The sequence below is a fragment of the Dendrobates tinctorius genome, unplaced genomic scaffold (genome assembly GCF_039654945.1).
Source record: "Dendrobates tinctorius isolate UK_male_01 unplaced genomic scaffold, ASM3965494v1 ptg000158l, whole genome shotgun sequence".
Taxonomy (NCBI): domain Eukaryota; kingdom Metazoa; phylum Chordata; class Amphibia; order Anura; family Dendrobatidae; genus Dendrobates; species Dendrobates tinctorius.
The window spans coordinates 14,251,778-14,273,737 of NW_027361825.1; the positions used below are offsets into that span (position 1 = coordinate 14,251,778).

Consider the following 21,960-nt stretch of genomic DNA (forward strand, 5'->3'; position numbering starts at 1 on the left):
TTGACCATCTTCATCCTAATAGCATAATTGCTGCTTCCCCAAGTGTATACAACACAAAGTGTTAGACTTATGTGATGGCTTACCATCTGGTGTAAAAACTACAATAATTCAAGAAAATACTTTCAAAAACATACAGTAGGTTACATCAATGCCTCCAGTATAATTAATACTTTCACTCTCAAGTAGTGAAAGGTGGAACCCTCTAATTTCTCATGATGGCGGTAACATTGCAGGTCATCACTCGGTCCTATCAGCTTAGAGCAACTTCCACTCCTTTGCGTTCTCCTACATCCCCAGTATGTCCAGAATTAATCTAAAAGCCATCATGACCTACAATTTAGTTATCTCCCAGCTACAAGTGTAATTGGCTGGTTGCAAACCTGGAATGTAGACCACTTTATAGCAAATGTATTGTGACAGGGTCACTGGCACAGTATGTGAGAGGAGATATGTGTCATGGAGATTGCTTTTTTCCGTGATCTGAAACCCTTAAGTTTCTCCCAAGTACGCTATGGGTTGAAGGGGTTAACCAGCCATTATGAGGGACTGGGTTTTTGGTGAGTAGGTGAGAGATGGGTGGGATGCCTACACAACATATCTCCACCTCAAGGGTGTGGCTGGGGAGTTAAATGTTCAGCCAATGTTTTTTTTTTCTGTGTTGGGATTGTAGAGGAACATCTCCAGATGTGACTCCAGGAAGAGCTGAAGATATAAGGGGGTCTGACGGGTGAACTCTTCAGAGATAAGGTTTTTTGCCTTGACTTATATTTTGTTTTGCCATTATGCTGGAAAGGCCATGTTTATTTTGTTAAACTCTGCCATGGTTTATGCTGTCCCTGTGTGTGACCAGTGCCCTATACAAGCGTCTTTTGTGCAATCTAATACTAAGCATTCACCCCCTCCATGAGTTGGTAGGCTGTGAGTGGTTGCATCATCAGTATTTTGCACCTGTATTGCCGCCATCTTTATTACATGGGTTTGCTGCATCCTGAGAGTGCACTAGTTCACAGACCTGGACAGGTAAGCACTGCTGTCCCTTTGTACTGCATTCATTCTTGAATTTTTGGAGGATTTTTAGTCCTCTTTTTGTGGTTTGTCCAAAAATAAACCAGCAGGTGACTTACCTAAAAGTGTTCCTTCATCTACTTCGGAAAGTAGCTGAGTGAATCAACCCTTCACAATATGTAGATACCTTTGATGTAGCAACATCTTTATAAGGAACCATTCTCCATTTTAATTATAATCAACTTCTTTTTTAGGTAATGATTTTGAAGAAGCTAATAAAAATCAAATTTGGCAAACCATCTACATTATCATTGGACTGGAGACATCTATTATAATTATTCTTCTTGCTGTGCTTATTAAATACTGGGTCTCAGGTACGTTGCTTTCATTCAGCAGGTCCAGCATCACTATAAACAATATGTATGGATTCAGTTACTACCGGTTGTGGTCTTCTGCATGCTGCTCCTCTTGAGGATTCATTATCCGACTCTCAGAAGGGATTCTCCTTGCAGACATAGGGAGTCATTAGAACAATGTTACATGAAAAAAGCATTCAAGACAGCTCTCCTTTGAAAAAAAGAATTTAGTTTCTCTATTGGTGACTACCCTTTAGGTCAATGTCCACTCTCTTCTAGAGTTTGTAGATCTGTAGATATTCTTGGACTTGTTGGACCTTATCAGTACATGTGAGGTACCCATGTAATGGCTCTTGCTATGTACTGATTTCTCAGTAGGGTTGATAACGCTACTTTTACAGTTAAGCTTCCAGTAAGTGGCACCGGAAAGAGAGTTTTCTATCTTTGGGATGAGAAGTATTTTGGCTATTGAAGTTTTCTTTCTAGGCTCATGTAAAAAAATTGTCTGAAAGTGTGTGACTACAAAGACATCCTCTAAATAGTGAATAATAGTATGGGGTTTGTCTAGCCACATAAAAACCACTCGAAATGCTTTAAAATTATAACAGAAGGAATATGCAAATTGCCTCTTCAGAGAGAAAGAGGACTTTTACTCTACAGCGCCATCTATTGGTAGTAGCGAACCTACAAGTCACAATCAACCCTTTAACGAGTCTTGTAATATGACTTAGGACAAAAGCCAAATCAGAAGGAATACTCACCTTACCGATAACAATCCCACTGTTTTGGGATAGATGTCTCTAATTTTTTTTCTGTGTGGAAAGATATGTAACAGCTGCATTCAATCACTCACTGCAACAAAGATGTGTTGGCTGTGATTTACTGCAGTGGTCTCTTATCTCTCCCAGTCTCGTGGCTTCCTGCACTGTCTGAACAGACATGATCAATGCAGCCAAACACTGACCAAATAGAGCAGGAAGTACAGAGACCAGCGGGAATGAAATTGGGAGTCTTGGCGGAAGGGGAAGGTGAGTATTACGTATTTCATCATTTTACACCATGACCATGATTGTTCACATGTTCAGTGGCTTGAAAACGCCTTTAAAGTCACCATTTTTATGAATATTTGTGTCTTTATCACTAGACCTCTGTGATCATGTTCTATAGAATAGACTATTTACTCATCACATTATCTTGGTATGAACCCACTGACATTGCTCTTCCCCAGAACACTAATGAAAATACTAATTAAAATATTAACTATTTTATTTTTCAATTTTTAGGAAACTCTGGGAAAGAGAACAAAGTGAGTAAAATAAGAATGTCCGCAATGAGCACGCAATATGCTCCCTCTAAAGATTCTCGTCCATTACCAGCTCAAGTGCTCATCACGTCGTTGCAGGTATGAAATTTGCTTCTCTCACTGTTGTAACGAATTACTTGACTACTTGTGAACAAGTGACTACGACGTGACGACCGCTTGAACTAAGGGAATAATAGAGTGAATATGGCACCTTGCATGGATCCGGCAAACTGCAGTCACAGCGTAACTGCAGAAATTTATGTTCAGCCAGGAAAAACCCTTTAAATGGGACTGAGCAGCAAAATAAGATTTACAGCTGATAATCTATGTATAAAGTTGTGTGTGGTAAGTAATGAAGGTGAAGCTGTTATAGCCAGAGTATTGCGGCCTATTTAATCTGCTAGTTGGATAATCATTCAGACCTAACAGACATGAATGACCTATTCTAATGGTAGTCCAATTTTTATCAAAGTTCTGATGAACCCCTTCATAGAGATATACAATACCTAGTAACCAATAAATTTACACTGTCCACGATGGGGAAATGGAGCTCTGCTGTCTATGAGATGTGTGATGACCACCTAGCAAACTTGTAGGATCTTTTACAACATCAAACAAGGAAAACGAAGTTTAGCCATAAAATATTCAGCCTTTATTACTGCATAATAGCAAAAAAGATAAAAAACAACACTTAAAATAGATACAAGTCCAATATAGCCTCACAAGGTAAGTATATACATACAGTGGGGCAAAAAAGTATTTAGTCAGTCAGCAATAGTGCAAGTTCCACCACTTAAAAAGATGAGAGGCGTCTGTAATTTACATCATAGGTAGACCTCAACTATGGGAGACAAACTGAGAAAAAAAAATCCAGAAAATCACATTGTCTGTTTTTTTTTCCATTTTATTTGCATATTATGGTGGAAAATAAGTATTTGGTCAGAAACAAGCAATCAAGATTTCTGGCTCTCAGTTTGGTTTCATCAGACCATAGGACATTCTCCCAAAACTCCTCTGGATCATCCAAATGCTCTCTAGCAAACTTCAGACGGGCCCGGACATGTACAGGCTTAAGCAGTGGGACACGTCTGGCACTGCAGGATCTGAGTCCATGGTGGCGTAGTGTGTTACTTATGGTAGGCCTTGTTACATTGGTCCCAGCTCACTGCAGTTCATTCACTAGGTCCCCCCGCATGGTTCTGGGACTTTTGCTCACCGTTCTTGTGATCATTCTGACCCCACGGGGTGGGATTTTGTGTGGAGCACCAGATCGAGGGAGATTATCAGTGGTCTTGTATGTCTTCCATTTTCCAATTATTGCTCCCACAGTTGATTTCTTCACTCCAAGCTGTTTGGCTATTGCAGATTCAGTCTTCCCAGCCTGGTGCAGGGCTACAATTTTGTTTCTGGTGTCCTTTGACAGCTCTTTGGTCTTCACCATAGTGGAGTTTGGAGTCAGACTGTTTGAGGGTGTGCACAGATGTCTTTTTATACTGATAAAAAGTTTAAACAGGTGCCATTACTACAGGTAATGAGTGGAGGAAAGAGGAGCCTCTTAAAGAAGAAGTTACAGGTCTGTGAGAGCCAGAAATCTTGATTGCTTGTTTCTGACCAAATACTTATTTTCCACCATAATATGCAAATAAAATGAAAAAAAAACAGACAATGTGATTTTCTGGATTTTTTTTTCTCAGTTTGTCTCCCATAGTTGAGGTCTACCTATGATGTAAATTACAGACGCCTCTCATCTTTTTAAGTGGTGGAACTTGCACTATTGCTGACTGACTAAATACCTTTTTGCCCCACTGTACATTACCATATGGCAGATAATCATCATAGAAAAGTACATAAGTATAACGTATATAGCCTAGTGCAGCAATAGTAATATACCAAGATTGGCCTGCAAAATGATGATGTACCACTCCTATGCACTAATGGTCTGCATATGTATGGACTACAGAAAGGTATAGTGCAGGGAAAGTTACCCCCACAAACCTAATATGGAATATAATGGCCAATAGGATATATCCAAAGGGCCATGCAGTGAAAGAATATAAATAGAAATCAAATAGGCAATCACAAGCAGTTACTGACACAAGTCAGCAGTCTAAGTGCGTGCATATATGACAGTCAATGCTGAAAGGTGTAAATAGCACAGTGGCAGGTAAAGGTAGCACCAGCCAAGGAGTACTTATGATGACATGGCAAGCATAAGCCTAAATAAAATCCTGCGCCACCTATGCGCTATTCCATACCAGTGTAGATGAAATAGTTAAATGCTAATGGGTCGCCCTCCCAGGGTCGTGTGGTACTCAGTACCGGGCTGGTATCAGTGGGACGTGTCACAGAAGCGGTGACCCGGACCGTGGCCCTGGGCGCCCAAGTAATAGGAAGATGTGAATGGTTGAATGTAGTTAATGGAATGGAATAGTTCGTGACGCCACCTGTGGTGTTCGGCAAGGGAGGTGTTAAGCCGACGCTGCAGACAGATCCTCTGGGACAGATGGTGTGGTGCAGCAATGATCTTATAGCCCTCCACAGGCAGGGCTGTTGTCCCAGGGCAGTGTTGATGTGGAGACACTTAGATGGTGTAGTGTTTGGCGCAGGGGATGTAGCAGTGTCAGGCGGACGGATGCAGGAAGGAATGGAGGACACCAGGGCATGTAGTTCCAAAGCTTTACTCACAGTCTGTAGTGCCCGCTTCTGTGCCGTGTCCTCCGGGTCAGGGACTCAGCCAACCTCCAGGCAAGATGGAATGCTCCCTTCCACACTCCGCCAACTTATGTGTCTTTTCCTGAACGTCTCCTCTAAAGCGCCTTTAAGTGTGAAGATCTCCTAGTACTGTGTTACACTGGAGTTCCTCCTGACAGATGTTCCCAAGAACTCTACTTGCACGGCAGACAGCTGTAGCCTGCTTCGGGGACTCTCTACTCCTGAATCCCGGCTCTATATCCGTGTTGCTGTTGTGCCCCCAAGTCTTAGATGGGAGTAGTGCATTTACAACCCACTACTCCCCCGGTGTCTGCTGCAGAACCATTAGTGTCCATACAACCTCGGGGACCAGGCCCCGGCCTTGCGCTTAGAACTTCTAGGCAGGGTTGTTCCTCTAACCCACGTCCTCTATGTTCCCTTTACTCCTACGTTCCGTGCTTGTCCTTTCCCTTTTATGGAAGCTCAGGCTTCGGTTCAATGTCCTTCTCCTTCTTTCCTTTCCTGTGCCAGCAGGCTCAGGTCACTGAGGCAGCTGCAGCACTCCTTCCTCCATCCCTCTTCCAGGGATCCCCACTCTTCTCCGAGTGGCTTCCTCTCTCCCACTCAACCTCTGAACTCAACTGAACCTCATCCTGCAACCATCCCGCTCTTTTATATGTATCCTCAACTCCACCCACCTCCCAGCATGTTTAGTGTTACAAGCAGGGAACCACCAAAGGTGCTCTGCTTCTCTCTAAGCAAAGAGCCGCAATGTGGTTGTGCTGAACTACTCTATTGTGTGGGGTGCGAGTGTTGGAGCGTGGTCAGGAGCCTCCAACTTACCTGGATGGTGGGGCACCACACCTTAGGAGAAGGTGCAGTACCTCTGTGGCGACTGAGCCTCAGGGGTGCCACACAAACATATGTATATGGCACAGTGGCAGAATAGCAAATTAAGGCAGCGTCCAGCCAGAGTACTTGTGCTGACATAGCAAACAAATAATTACTACACCACCTATCCCATAACTGCCATGACTACCGACTATGAAAAAAAGTGCATATAGGAAACATACAATCTTGTGAGGCAAAGGTCCCCGATGCGTGTTTCGCTCTAGCTTCATCTCAGGGGGTGAGGTTGTATGATTCCTATATGCACTCTGCACTTTTTTTCATAGTCCGTATTCATGACTGTTATGGGATAGGTGGTGTAGTAATTATTTGTTTGCTATGTCAGCACAAGTACTCTTTGGCTGGACGCTGCCTTAATTTGCTAATCTGCCACTGTGCCATATACATATGTTAGCATTTAACTATTTCATCTACACTGGTATGGAATAGCGCATAGGTGGTGCAGGATTTTATTTAGGCTTATGTTTGCCATGTCAGTTGGCTGGATGCTACCTTTAGGCCTGTTTCACACATCAGTTTTTCACCATCAGTCAAAATCCGCCAAAATTTGAAAATGGCGGATCCGCTTTTCTTGTGGCGGATCCGCCATTTTTTCCCATTGAGATACATTAGTGGCGGATTTTGGCGGATGGTCGTCCATTATGTCCGCTATTCGGCGGATCCGCCAGATTTCTGGCGGATTCTGTCTGAGGTGAAAGGACTTTGCAATGTTTTTTGGCGCCGTCAAAATGGCGGGAGACAGCGGATCTGCCATCATCCGCCATGTGGTAGAATGGGCGCCTATGGGCGGCGGATCCGCCGGGATCCGCTATTTTGCGGAATCCGCCGGCGGAATCCACTAAATCGCACTGAGCATGCTCAGAAAAAAAGATACTTTTCCAGACAGCCCAAAAACAATATAAGGTGGGCTAATTAATCATTGGGCCCAGACTTCCGACACAAGCCAGACTGAAGACACAGAGCCAGCCAGCACCTGCCCAGCAGAAAGACCCCCAGCTGAGAAGAAAGAGAGAGACAGACAGAGCCTGCCAGCCAGCCATAACCTGCCATAACCTGCCCAGCAGCAAGACCCCAAGCTGCAAGACCCCTGGAGCTAGAGGCCTGCCAGCACCTGCCCAGCTGCCCAGCACCAAGCCAGGATGGAGAGGCCTGCTACCAAAGCCACCAAAGCCTGCAATTGTGTGAGTATTAAACTATTTGTGTGGGGCATGTCTGAGTGTGTCTGTGGCTTGCCTGCCTGTGTGTGTGGCCTGTCTGTGTGTGTGGTCTGCCTTCCTACATGTATGTTCGTGGCCTCCCAGTGTTGCATGTCTGTGTGTGTGTGTATTTTTATTATGCTTTTTTTTTCAGACTTTGTTTTTCTGTTGCATGTGTACTGAATTTTATTTTCATAGTACTGAAATTTTATTTGCATATTTGCAATTGTGCTGTGATTGTGTTGTGTATTGTATGTGGTGTAATTGTGGTGTTGTATGTGGTGTTTCTGTAGTATATCACTGTTTTTTATTTTTCATTTATTGTGGTATTTAAAATAAAGAGCAGAGTAGCTCCTACTTATGAAAAAAAAATTAATAAAAACTGTTTATAAAAACTGTCTGTAGTATTATTTTAAAACCAGGTAAAATTAAGTATGGGTATACGTGCAAAAAAGGTACATTAAGTGTTGGTTTTTGGTATATAAGTGTGGTTATACTCTCAAGTGAGAGATTGGAATTTACACATGCAAACACTTGGGTATACTCTCAGTGAGAGTTACAGGGAATTACACACATCCAATCACAGTGTGGTTACTCTCAGTGAGAGATTTTCAGGGAATTTACTCACATGCAAACACTTGGGTATATTCTCAGTGAGAGTTACAGGGAATTACACACATCCAATCATAGTGTGGTTACACTCTCAGTGAGAGATTTTCAGGGACTTTACACACATGCAAACACTTGGGTATACTCTCAGTGAGCGTTTCAGAGAATTACACACATTAATACCAATGAAGATTTTTTTTATGTTATTAAAATTCTCTTTATACTTGCAGATCCGTTCAGGAAGAACCCAGTAGGCCGCAGCAGAGCCACCAGAGCCTCATAGGAAAACCTTCAGTTTTCCCAGTAAGTATAAAGGCCTGAAAGCTTTTGTTATCCTTTGTATAGTAGCTTAACAAGTGTCTTTATACTTGCAGATCCATTCAGGAAGGACCCGCCAGCCACACCGCAGCAGAGCCGCAAGCCAGGCCACAGCAATGTCTTCTTCTGAGAGCTCCCCCTGACATCATCAGCGAACTGAGGTAAATAATTTTTTTTTTTACTCTTATTTTACTTTTTTGTTTTTTTAACCCTATATGCATGTATTATGTTTTCACAGGAAGCTGAATCTGAGGAGCTTCCAGGAGGAGACATGCAGGGTGGAGAAATGCAAGGAGGGGGCATGCAGAGTGTAAGTTTAGCATATACAAAAACTCACATACATACATACATACATAATGCTACACCCAGCACAAACATTCATGACAGCACACACAATAACTACGCATCCATCCAACCCCCAAATTTTTTTATTTATTTATTTTTTTTTACAGTCTTCAGAATCCGGTGCCCACACTAGAGCGACTCCCAGGACATCCCAGCGTCGTCGAGGTGATGCCTCTGGTGGTCGGCAAACGGTAAGTAACCCTTTATTTGGGTGATTGATTAATGAACCTCATGTGTTTGAATGTAATCATTTTTTTGTTTATTTTTTTTCTTCACAGGTTTCACAGCGTGCTCCTCACAGACATGTGGAAGAGGGTATCATAGATGTGGACACCCTCATTGAGGTTGTCCAACCACGGGAGCAGCTGTGGAACATGGCAAACCGCTTACATGCCGACCAACCAACCACCCGACGGCTATGGGATGAGGTGTGTTCGGAGGTTGTTGAGAACTGGGAGGAGCTCGATGCGAGGGCCAGGAATTTTGTGCATAAGTATTCCAATTTCAGTAACTTATATTACAGCATGTGAAGTGTTGAATACTAACAACTTTTATTTTTCCTTCACAGGTGACAGGGTTATCATATGGTGGCGGTCGCTCAGGGATTGCTTCAAGAGGGACTTCAACAAGGAGTGGATCAAGAGGACGCAGGAGCACCCAGTATAAACATTACCGAGCCCTGTCGTTCCTCCGGTCGATGATGGTGAGCAGAAGGTAAATATTCCACACACCATTTCTGTAGTACAAATGTTTACATGTTTAACCTATTTTTTTTTCAGCAATGTAAATGAAATATCAGTATATTAATATATTTTTTTCTCTCTTTTTTTAGCACCGTCTGCAGCACTCTGGAGCCTGCTTCTGAGTTGCCTCCCTCTGGAGGGATCCCTTCGGAGACTGCCACCAGTGACCACATCGAGGTATCCGACCCCTCTCTACCTTCCCTCTTGTCTCGTCCCTCTTCCCTTCCACCAGCACTGGAGCAGCAGGGCAGACTTCATCACATGAAGCTGCTGGTGACGATTTACAGTACCCTTTGCCCCACCCCTCTGACACTGCCGCAACATCTCGACTAACTTTTGGTTCTGGACGGCAGCGTCTGAGAGGTCTGGAAAGGATGACCTTGTCTGACTGTTTGAGTCTGAACTCATCAGTCCAGAAAGCTTTCCACGTTTATGGTCAGCAGTTAGCTTCTGGGTTGAACATGATAAATCAATGTATCATGGAACTCAGAAGCTACATGGAACGGATGAATGCACAGTCAAACCAGACACCGAGACACATTTTTTTTCATTCAGTTGTCCGGCAAATGGAAGGTTTAAATACTCACCAGCAGATGCATGTGATGCAAGCCTGTCACAATGCTCTAGTGGCTGCAGTGTCCGAAGCATCCCATGCACCTATTCCATCACCTCATTCCACCATCCATCCTCCCTCTGTCCATCTTTCCACCACCATCCATCCTCCTACCACCATCCATCCTCCTACTCCTTCTCCTTTCTCTAGTTCCCCATTCCATTCTTCCCTATACCTTCCTTCCCCATTGCATTATACCCCAATGTCCTCACCATACCCACCCCCACACACACCTTCAATGTTCCCACAAACCTCCTCTGTCTATCAACTCCCATCACAACCTCATTTTTTCAACCCCCCCTTCCACTTCTGATCCTCACCAACTCTGTTCCCAGTCCTCCACCCCCCCCTCGATGTGGTCAACCATGTTAACCCCTCTGATGATATCTCCACCCAACAATACCGGCATCTTTAACTTTGTTAAAAAATTAAACATTTTTCTAAAAAATTTAAATAAGTTTTTTTTATCAAAAATTAAAATGACAACAGTATTTTAAAAATGCAAAAATAAACATGTTTTTGTTTCAAAACAATTTTATTGTGTAGTTTCCGTTTTTCTTTAGTTCTTGGTAAAAGGTTGAAAGTACACCGGTGGTGTACAGATACAAATACACAACACGTGGTAACATTTCAAAGTACACCGGTGGTGTAAAGGTACAAAAAACACAACACTTGGTAAAGTACACTGGTGGTGTAAAGGTAAAAAAAACACATGTGGTAACATTTCAAAGTACACTGGTGGTGTAAAGGTACAAAAAACACAACACTATTATTATTGGTGTAAGGGTATGTGCACACGCTGCGGTTTTGCTGCGGTTGTTTCCCTGCAGAACTGCAGCAGTTCCGCAGACATGGTACTTTACCATGTTAGCCTATGGGTTTTCAAAACCGCAGTGCTCACGCTGCGGTTTTTTACCTGCGGAAAAGATGCGGGTTTTTTTCCGCAGCATGTCAATTGTTTATGCGGATTCTGCTGCGGTTTCACACCTTTAACATAGTAGAGGTGTGAAACGGCAGGGCAAAACCGCAGCAAAACCGCAGGTCACTTTACCTGCGGTTTTACCTGCGTTTCCGCTGGAAAAAACCCGCAGGTGAATCCGCAGCGTGTGCACTCACCCTAAAGGTATCAAAACTAAAAAAGGAAAAATTACTACAGTTTTTTCAAAGGAACCTTGGTTAAAAAAAAAAAAAAAAATTTATACCTGTCATCTTGCCAGTCGACTCTTCCTTCTGGTGACAGAAAATAATCTGCAAATGTGTGCCTCATTCTTGACACTGACACAGTACTCCGAACACTTGTCTGCTGATAATCCCACAGGGTGGTTTCAAAAACATTTTCTTCCATGGAAACAGGTTCCTTTGAAAGTACAAAATTGTGCAGGATGACACATGCCTTCACCACCTCATCCACAGTCTCAGTTTTCATTTTTATGGCCGTTAAGAGCACTTTCCATTTTGCAGTTAAAATCACAAAAGCGCACTCCACCACTCTTCGCGCTCTTGTCAATCGATAGTTAAATTTTTTTTGCTGTGTGTCAATCCATGACTACCATATGGCTTGAGAAGATGTTTGGACAGTTGAAATGCGTCGTCACCAACACACACAAATGGCATTGGTGGGCCTGTTATTCCAGGGAGTGGTCTTGGAGGTGGGAAATCAAAATTGTCTCCATACAAACGACGGCCCATTGCGGACATCTTGAACACCTGAGAATCATTTGATCGACCACACGCACCAATGTCCACGGCAATAAATTTGCATTTGGAGTCTGCAATGGCCATCAGTACAATGGAGAAGAATTTCTTGTAGTTGAAAAATTCTGATCCAGATCCAATGGGTTTCACAATCCGTATATGCTTCCCATCAACTGCACCAACACAATTTGGAAACTGGCAGATTTCTTGAAAGCTGTCCGCAATCTCCAGCCACCTGTAACATCCGTCTGCAAGTCTGGGCTGCAGTAAGACAGCACCCCGAGCAACTCCGATACCCTTTACCCCTATACAGGGATCTGGATTTACAGCAGAGCCCAGGAGGCGCTGTCTGAATATGAGCAGCGGCCAGAGCAGGACGGTCGTCAGAGAGGGGTTAAAAAACGGGACCAAAAGCGTAGTCGGGAATCCAAGTCTTAACTAGGCGGACAGCAGAGGTACAAAAAACGGCAGGCAATAGCAGAGTCAAATTCAGGCCAAGGTCAGAGTCATAAACCAGGAGGACGGCAGAGGTACAGAATCGTTAGGCAGAAGCAGAGTCAGAATATCCAGGCCAAGGTCACAAACCGGGAGAATAGCAGAAGTACAAAATCGTCAGGCAATAGAGGGGTCAGAAATCCAGGCTGAGGTTAGAGTCAAACAATAGTCACACAGTAGCACATAGGGGAACCAAGAATATATCCGGCAGCTTGCAAGACCAGTCCCAAAGTATTTGAGGGATCAGGTCATCCCTCACAGGGTCCCGGACTGCTGATGTCATGAGGACCGCCCCCAGGAGCAGGCCAGATGGCAAAGCACCAACCGTTCCACGACTGACTGAGGAGCGGAGCCTGCGTCCGTCAGATCCCTGCACAGGAGTCCCTTCTCTGTCGCTGCCATCACTCGGGGCCGAATCATGGCGCCTCCCAATGGCCGAGGTAGGAACAGCAGGCCCCGAGTCTGACGGCGATGTGACAGTCCGGCGCCTCCTAGTGGCCGAGGCCGGGACAGCAGGCCCCGAGTCTGACGGCGATGTGACAGTCCGGCACCTCCTAGTGGCCGAGGCCGGGACAGTAGGCCCCGAGTCTGACGGCGATGTGACAGTCCGGCGCCTCCTTGTGACCGAGGCCGGGACAGCAGGCCCCGAGTCCGAGGGTAACGTGACAGTACCCCCCTCTAAGAGGGGCCTCAGGACCCTCAAAACCCGGTTTGTCAGGATGAAGGAGATGAAATCTCCTAATTAATGCCTTGGCATGGATGTTCCTTGCGGGGACCCAGGACCTTTCCTCTGGGCCGTAGCCCTTCCAGTGTACAAGATACTGTATGGAGCCTCTCACCAGGCGGGAGTCAAGGATACCCTGGACTTCATACTCCAAGGACCCTCCGACCAAAACAGGAGGAGGAGGGGACTGGACAGGGTGAATTGGGGAGCGATACAGCTTGAAGAGGGACTTGTGGAACACATTGGGCAACTTAAAAGACTGTGGAAGTTTTAAACGGAAAGCTACCGGGTTAACTACCTCAATAATTTCGTACAGACCAATAAACCTGGGACCCAGTTTGGCAGACGGCACTTTAAGTTTGATGTTTTTGGTAGAGAGCCAAACCTTGTCTCCAACTCTCAGGTGCGGCCCTTTAGATCGTCGCCTGTTCGCAGCCGAAGCCTGTCTAACCTGGGCCCCTTTCAAGTTCGAGTTTACCTCAGACCAAATCATTTTTAAGCGATGCATATTTTCCTCTATTTTCGGGGAGCTCCGACATCCTGGCCGAGAACGAACCAAACCGCGGATGCAGTCCATGGTTGCAGAAAAATGGGGTAGTCTTAATGGAGTCTTGGTAACGATTATTTAGGGCAAACTCAGCTAGTGGCAGATGTTCCACCCAATCAGACTGATGTTCTGACACATAACAGCGGACGGTATTGCTCCAGTGCCTGGTTGGTACGTTCGGTTTGACCATTGGTTTCGGGGTGGTAGGCAGAGGAGAAGGACAGCGCAATCCCAATGCGTTTGCAGAACGCTCTCCAGAATTTTGAGATGAACTGGGTACCTCTGTCGGGCACAATATTCACTGGAGCACCGTGCAGACGTACAACATGCACAATGAGGAGTTTACTTAGGGTTTCTGAGTTAGGTAGCCCAGACAGGGGGACAAAGTGACACTGTTTGCTGAACCTGTCCACCACCACCCAGATACACGTTTTCCCATCTGAGGGCGGCAGGTCCGTAATGAAGTCCATGGAGATGTGGGTCCATAGACTCTCAGGGGTGGGCAAGGACTGGAGCCAGCCGGCAGGGCGATTATGGGAGGACTTGGCGCGGGCACAGACTTCACACGCTAGCACATAATCTTTACAGTCCTTAACCACCGTCGGCCACCAAAAGTTGCTAGTTACCAGTCGGGTGGTATTGTTGAGACCAGGATGGCCTGCCAGAACAGAGTCATGCGACTCTTTAAGAACTTGCATGCGAAACGTAGCCGGGACGAACAATTTTTTGGGGGGCGTAGTGTCAGGAGCCTGTTCTGGGGAGCTACGGATCTCCTCCAGAAGGTCCAGAGATACTGCTGACACAACGATTCCATTGGCCAATATCGGGACTGGCTCACAGTCCTCGGCTTGTGAGGGGCAAAAGCTGCGAGAGAGGGCATCGGCCCTCACATTTTTAGTACCAGGGCGAAAGGTGATTAAAAAAATCAAACCTAGAGAAGAACAAGGCCCACCTTGCCTGTCTTGGATTTAATCTTTTAGCTGACTCCAGGTAGGTCAGATTCTTGTGGTCGGTAATTACCGTGATGTTATGTTTGGCGCCTTCGAGGAAGTGGCGCCATTCCTCGAAGGCCCATTTGATCGCCAATAATTCCCGATTACCTATGTCATAGTTTTTCTCAGTGACAGAGAATTTTCGGGAAAAAAAAGCACATGGGCGAAGCCGAGTGAGGGATGCAGTGCCTTGCGACAGCACTGCTCCCACTCTGACCTCAGAGGCATCCACTTCTACAATAAATGGGCGGTCCAGATCAGGCTGAACCAAAACTGGGTTGGCCACAAAGCACTCTTTTAGTGTAGCAAAAGCCTGAATTGCCTCAGGGTTCCAATTGGCCACGTCTGCCCCTTTTCGGGTCAAATCCGTGAGTGGTTTGGCAATTTCGGAGAAACCCCTGATGAATTTACAGTAGTAGTTTGCAAACTCTAAAAATCGCTGCAGCGCTTTTAGCGATTTGGGTTGCACCCAAGCTTTGATAGGTTCGATCTTGGCAGGATCCATACGAAAGCCTTTGCCTGAAACCATGGACCCTAAAAACTGTACCTCGTCAGCAAAAAAAAAAAAACACATTTCTCCAGTTTAGCAAACGAGTGTTTTCGCAGTCTCTGCAGTACAGAACAGACGTGTTGAGCGTGTATCACAGGGTCAGCAGAGTAAATCAAAATGTCATCTAAATACACGATGACATACACCCCACAAATGTCTCTGAAAATATCATTTACAAAGTGCTGGCACACGGCAGGTGCGTTACTGAGTCCAAACGGCATTACAAGGTACTCAAAATGGCCAAGAGGGGTATTAAAGGCTGTTTTCCACTCATCCAAGTCTCTTATGCGGACTAGATTGTATGCCCCCCGGAGGTCAAGTTTAGTAAACCAACGGGCTCCCATTAGCTGACTAAAAAGATCAGGGATGAGTGGAAGCGGATACTGGTTCTTTATAGTGATTGCATTCAACTCCCGGTAGTCAATGCAGGGTCTGAGACCACCATCTTTCTTTTCTACAAAGAAGAACCCGGCTCCAACTGGTGAAATGGATGGTCTAATGAACCCTTTTTTTAAGCTATCTGCTAAATACTCATTCATGGCCTGACGCTCTGGACCGGAGAGATTAAATATTCTCCCTTTTGGGAGACAGGCATCTGGAATCAGGTCTATAGGACAATCATATTCTCTGTGAGGGGGTAGCTTCTTAGAATCCACAATAGAAAAAACATCTTCATAGTCTCTGAAAGCATAAGGTATGCAGGGGTTTTTAACTTTAACTTGGTTTACTGCTAGTGATATGCAGTTATCCTGACAGTGCGAACTCCAGCGTACAACATCGCCTAGGTGCCAGTCGATGACTGGATTGTGCTGACGTAGCCATGGCATTCCCAAAATGACAGCAGCAGATAAATTATCCATCACAAAAAATGATATAAACTCGGTATGCAACGCTCCCACAGACATAGTGATTTTGTCAGTAAGAAATTTAACCCCCTCCTGGACAATGGATGTGCCATTAATAGCCGTAGTTTTTATAGGGGCATTAAGTCTTAATAGGGGTACACCGAGACTTTTAGCAGCCAAAGAATCCATAAAATTCCCTTCAGATCCACAATCCACATACGCGTTCAAATACTGAGATTTCAGACCAAAAGGAAGAGAAATAGGTAGTAAAACTTTAGCCGCATCTGCGGGCAATACCTGAGCCCCTGGGCAACAATGACCAGAGCTGCCCAGAGGCCGATGTCCCAGGAGCATGGATCTCTGACGTGCAGCTCTCTCCCTGAAGACTCCAGACTGCAGCATGCTTGTGCAGGAGAATGAGAGTGATCTTCCAGGCTGTGCAATGCACCAGGTGTTCAGGCCAACAATCAGCTCAGTCAGAAGAAGGGAAAAAAAAGTTCAGGGAGACTGCTTTTGTATATGTTGGATATATACACAAGAAGCAGTTAATTTTTTGGCCGGATATAATGTAACGTCCGTCTGCAAGTCTGGGCTGCAGTAAGACAGCACCTAGAGCAACTCTGATACCCTTTACCCCTATACAGGGATCTGGATTTACAGCAGAGCCCAGGAGGCGTTGGCTGAATATGAGCAGCGGCCAGAGCAGGACGGTCATCAGAGAGGGGTTAAAAAACGGGACCAAAAGCGTAGTCGGGAATCTGAGTCTTAACTAGGCGGACAGCAGAGGTACAAAAAATGGCAGGCAATAGCAGAGTCAAATTCAGGCCAAGGTCAGAGTCATAAACCAGGAGGACGGCAGAGGTACAGAATCGTTAGGCAGTAGCAGAGTCAGAATATCCAGGCCAAGGTCACAAACCGGGAGAATAGCAGAAGTACAAAATCGTCAGGCAATAGAGGGGTCATAAATCCAGGCTGAGGTCAGAGTCAAACAATAGTCAATCACACAGTAGCACATAGGGGAACCAAGAATATATCCGGCAGCTTGCAAGACCAGTCCCAAAGTATTTGAGGGATCAGGTCATCCCTCACAGGGTCCCGGACTGCTGATGTCATGAGGACCGCCCCCAGGAGCAGGCCAGATGGCAAAGCACCAACCGCTCCATGACCGACTGAGGAGCGGAGCCTGCGTCCGTCAGATGCCTGCACAGGAGCCCCTTCTCTGTCGCTACCATCACTCGGGGCCGAATCATGGCGCCTCCCAATGGCCGAGGTAGGAACAGCAGGCCCCGAGTCTGACGGCGATGTGACAGTCCGGCGCCTCCTAGTTGCCGAGGCCGGGACAGCAGGCCCCGAGTCTGACGGCGATGTGACAGTCCGGCGCCTCCTAGTTGCCGAGGCCGGGACAGCAGGCCCCGAGTCCGAGGGTAACGTGACACCACCTCTCCTGTGTTGGCTGTGGGATGTACTCCTCATGTAGACAATCCCACAATGCCCGGCAGGTCTGTTGGACAATTCCAGATATTGTTGAAATCCCGAGCCGGAACTGGTAATGGAGGGAGGTGAAGGATTCTCCAGTTGCCAGGAATCTGGTAAAAAAAAGGGAAAAAAGTAAAATTAATACAAACTACAAGCCATAACATAACAATAAAAGTCTGCAGAATCTGAAAACTTTTAAAAATAGATAACTTACCGAAGGGTCACCATCAAACGCTCCGCCGGTGAAATAGAAAAGCGCATGTAGGTGTCCCTTCTCCGGATTTGCGCTCCAACACACTCCACCAATATCTCAAACAGGTCGTGCCTCATCCGCACATAATTCAAGAACTTGTCTGGATTATCCCTCAATTTCAGATACAGTGTAGAAAACACGCCAAGGGTAAATCTCTGTGCATTTATCGGATGAATCCACTGCCGTCGTCTCTTCATGCGTTGGAGACGCAGGATTCGCAGTCTTCTTTTCTCCCTCTGGAGAGCATTAATTGCCAACCGATTGCAGTGAAAATCAAATTCCACACAGAAGCTGTTAATATCCGCAATGACTCCTTCCATCTCTGCCACTAGCTCTAAAACCTTTCAAAGATATTGTTTTACAACACCATAGATAAAGTTTCCCCTAGTTTCCAGGAGCCAATCACATTTGGGAGCATTTTCCAAGAGCCAATCATATTTGGGAGCATCCCATTTTGGAGGTGTGGAAAAACGGATCCATCAGAAAACAGAAACAATGGATGGAAAAAACGGATGCCAGCGGATGGAACGGATCCGTACAAAAATTCGTATAGTGGATCCGTCAAAAAACAGATTCGCACCATCCGCTGGCATCCGTTTTTACACATTTTTAGCGGATCCGCCTTTTTCACTTTTTGGCAGATTTTGACTGATGGTGAAAAATTGATGTGTGAAACAGGCCTAAGCCTGCCACTGTGCTATTTACACCTTTCAGCATTGACTGTCGTATATGCACTATGCACGCACTTAGACTGCTGACTTGTGTCAGTAACTGCTTGTGATTGCCTATTTGATTTCTATTTATATTCTTTCACTGCATGGCCCTTTGGATATATCCTATTGGCCATTATATACCATATTAGGTTTGTGGGGGTAACTTTCCCTGCACTATACCTTTCTGTAGTCCATACATATGCAGACCATTAGTGCATAGGAGTGGTACATCATCATTTTGCAGGCCAATCTTGGTATATTACTATTGCTGCACTAGGCTATATACGTTATACTTATGTACTTTTCTATGGTGATTATCTGCCATATGGCAATGTATGTATATACTTACCTTGTGAGGCTATATTGGACTTGTATCTCTTTTTAAGTGTTGTTTTTTATCTTTTTTGTTATTATGCAGTAATAAAGGCTGAATATGTTATGGCTAAACTTCATTTTCCTTGTTTGATGTTGTAGTTAATTTGAAGTGCCAGTTATTAGGCTCAATTATTTGGATATATTTTGTAGGATCTTTTGGTGCTGTGGTAACGTCCTGACGGAGAAGTGACAACTGTTCTGAGCAAGTTTTGTCATCTTTTCAGTCCCCATTGTTATTATAACTGGAAGAAATGTTTATGGTGAAAAATCACAGCCACTTTATGGGTCATATAATTTGACAGTGTGACGACTTTGAGTTGTACCCTTGCTGTGACATCACTTGTTCTCCGATTTTGCAGTGTAAGGAAGAAGAGGACGTTCAAGAGCTTTACTATGCTGATGTCTCCAGAACCCAAATCAATCAACGACCTAGGATGAAGGGCACAGAGACAACCACATATGCAGCTTTAAAGCTTCGAGAGTAAGAAAGAACCTGCTTTAACTGCTTGCTGTATGCTACATGGTTGAGCCTCAGCCTTCCTGAATGACCACGTGGACCATTATTTGTGATAGATTTGTAAGCTCAGATATTAAACAGGATTGCTTTTGACAATGTCTGAGCCTCATGGATTATATGGCGCTCACCAAACCTTCTGTAAACATTTATAGTAGTTGTCTAGTACTATTTTATTTTTTTACTATGTTCTTAAAAACTAACAGGCATGTAGTTGCTTAATTAGTCAACAACCTGCCAGATCTAACAAATGCTGGCTCATAGCACAAGAGAAGTTGCTGCTCCATGAATGTTACAACAGAGGAAGCTGCTGAATAGCACTGTTTTACCAAGGTTTTGTCCCTCGGGCAATTTTGAGTGTCCCTGATAGATTTTTTTCATGCTGACTTCAGAAATGACTTCAGATATGACTTCAGATTTTTCCTATCACGTAAGGTTTTTGAGAAATGATATGAAACATTATAATATTTTGTTATAATTCAAAATGCTCATATATGAACTTTTTCTGAAAGAGTATATTCTGAAGTTTCCACTGAAATAACATAAATCGCTGATCTACACATATGCAAGTACTTATTATGCGAATTCTGCGCAGGCACAGTGAATCATTCGGCTGACCTTGTACAGAGCAAACCACATCTCCTGAGCAGGGGAGGAATCAAAAGACAATACTGACATACTTAAAGCATGGCTGAATGGATCACGACCTTCAATGCCGTTTGCTGTCCCAATGATATGGAGAGAGCAGAGAGATCATGTAACAGATTGCTACTTCTGCCTTACAAATGTGACAGGATATTCAGCAAAAAACAAGAAATCGATAGAATATCCTAATGTTACTTCAGCCATAAGACCAGTGCCACATGATGAAAGTTTTCATGTTCCAAAGCCACCCAAAGTATGGACAATTGAGGACGACAAAGATGAACTAACAATGTCAGTGGAAAATGAAACTGCTGCAGACCCAGACTTTGAGCCTTCTATATCTAATCCCCATCTGTTCAGTCAAGCTGATCAGAGTGACTTGGTCAGAGATTTGAAATTGTCAAAGAGGCAGGCAGAATTATTGGAATCAAAGCTACAAGAACGGAATCTCTTATTACCATGAACAAGAGTTTCTGTTTTTCGCAGTCATCAAGAAGACCTTAATCAATTTTTCAACCATTTCAACAGTTTAACCTTTTGCAACGACGTCTTTGGGCTGTTTGGTGCTCTTGGATGCGAACATGAAGGAATGGCGACTGTTCAGTTTTAAGTCTGAAGGCTGTTTACTACAAAATGGAAATATCTATTCTTCTATACCTATTGGACATGCCGTACACATGAAAGAAACGTATGAGAATATGGAGTTACTGTTGACCCACATTAATTATAGAAATTATAACTGGAACATATGTAGTGATCTAAAAGTTGTTGCACTTCTTCTTGGACTGCAGCTTGGATATACCAAGTTTTGTTGTTTTATTTGTGAGTGGGACAGTCGTGCATGAGAAATGCACTATTTCAGAAAGGACTGGCCACTCCGTGAAAACCTTGTTGCTGGACAAAAGAATGTTAAACATAATCCTCTCGTTGATTCAGCAAAGATATTTCTCTCTCCTTTGCATATTAAACTTGGGCTTATGAAGAGTTTTGTCAAAGCAATGAACAAAGAATCGGAAGCCTTTTCTTACTTGCGACAGAAATTTCCAAGAATAAGTGATGCAAAGATTAAAGAAGGTATTTTTTAGGCCCACAGATCCGAGATATAATGAATGACAGTAGCTAAGTGGCATGGAGAGCCTTTAAAGATGTGAATGTGACCTTCAACTTCCTTGGCAACAGCAGGGCACCGAACTTTGAACAACTCGTGGACAACATGCTCACAGCATATCATTTGATGAAATGCAATATGTCACTAAAAATGCATTTTCTACTTTCTCACTTGGACTTTTTTCCAGCTAATCTTGGTGCCGTTGGCAATGAACATGGTGAAAGATTTCACCAAGACTTTGCGCTGATGGAGAAAAGGTACCAGGGAAAGTGTAGTACGTCAATGCTGGCTGACTATTGCTGGAATCTTCTTCAAAAAGCATCTGACACGGATTATAAAAGAAAGTCATCTGCAAAACACTTTTGAACAATTGCTTTTGCTACTGACATCGATGCACATGTATGTAGTGTCTCGACTATAAACTGTTGTTTCTTAAAAACTTTACGTGATACAGACTTTTGGAGCAAATGTTCGTGTTCAGCATATCAAAATCTATAAGATACAATAAAATTTTCTCAGTGGACAAGAACTTCCCTGAAATTTGTTGTGCAGTGTAGTTGGCAGGAGCAGTCTGTGGCCGCAGTAAAAAATTGAATAGTCCTCCTGGATAACCCATTTATTACCAAATAGCTAAAAGAAAAACATGGATTCTACTGTGGAGTGGAGGACATTAATCCCTGGCCATGTTTATAAAAGGTTTTCTTATCAAAGTCACAACTGTAATAGAAAATGTAATCATGACTAGTCAAAAAAGTTCAGTCAAAGGACCAAAACCAATCAATTGTCCATTTACACAAGACAAACGACTACCCACCAGCACATGTCAGCTAGGCAGGCAGGACAGGTCACACCCCACCCATAGAAAGTTCAGTCATCACCTGGAAATCTAAATAAAAAATATTCATGCCAACAGTATGTCAGATAATTGAATACTGTCCTC

The 21,960-nt window shown here is 44.2% G+C and overlaps 1 long non-coding RNA gene across 1 annotated transcript; it reads left to right on the forward strand.

Moving 5' to 3' along the window:
• The first annotated feature begins 1,259 nt into the window (after positions 1 to 1,259).
• On the forward strand, positions 1,260 to 19,366 carry LOC141051674 (uncharacterized). The gene is made up of 3 exons (XR_012220674.1): positions 1,260 to 1,379; positions 2,645 to 2,763; positions 19,113 to 19,366. It is a non-coding gene; the product is annotated as an uncharacterized lncRNA (long non-coding RNA).
• Positions 19,367 to 21,960: the final 2,594 nt, after the last annotated feature.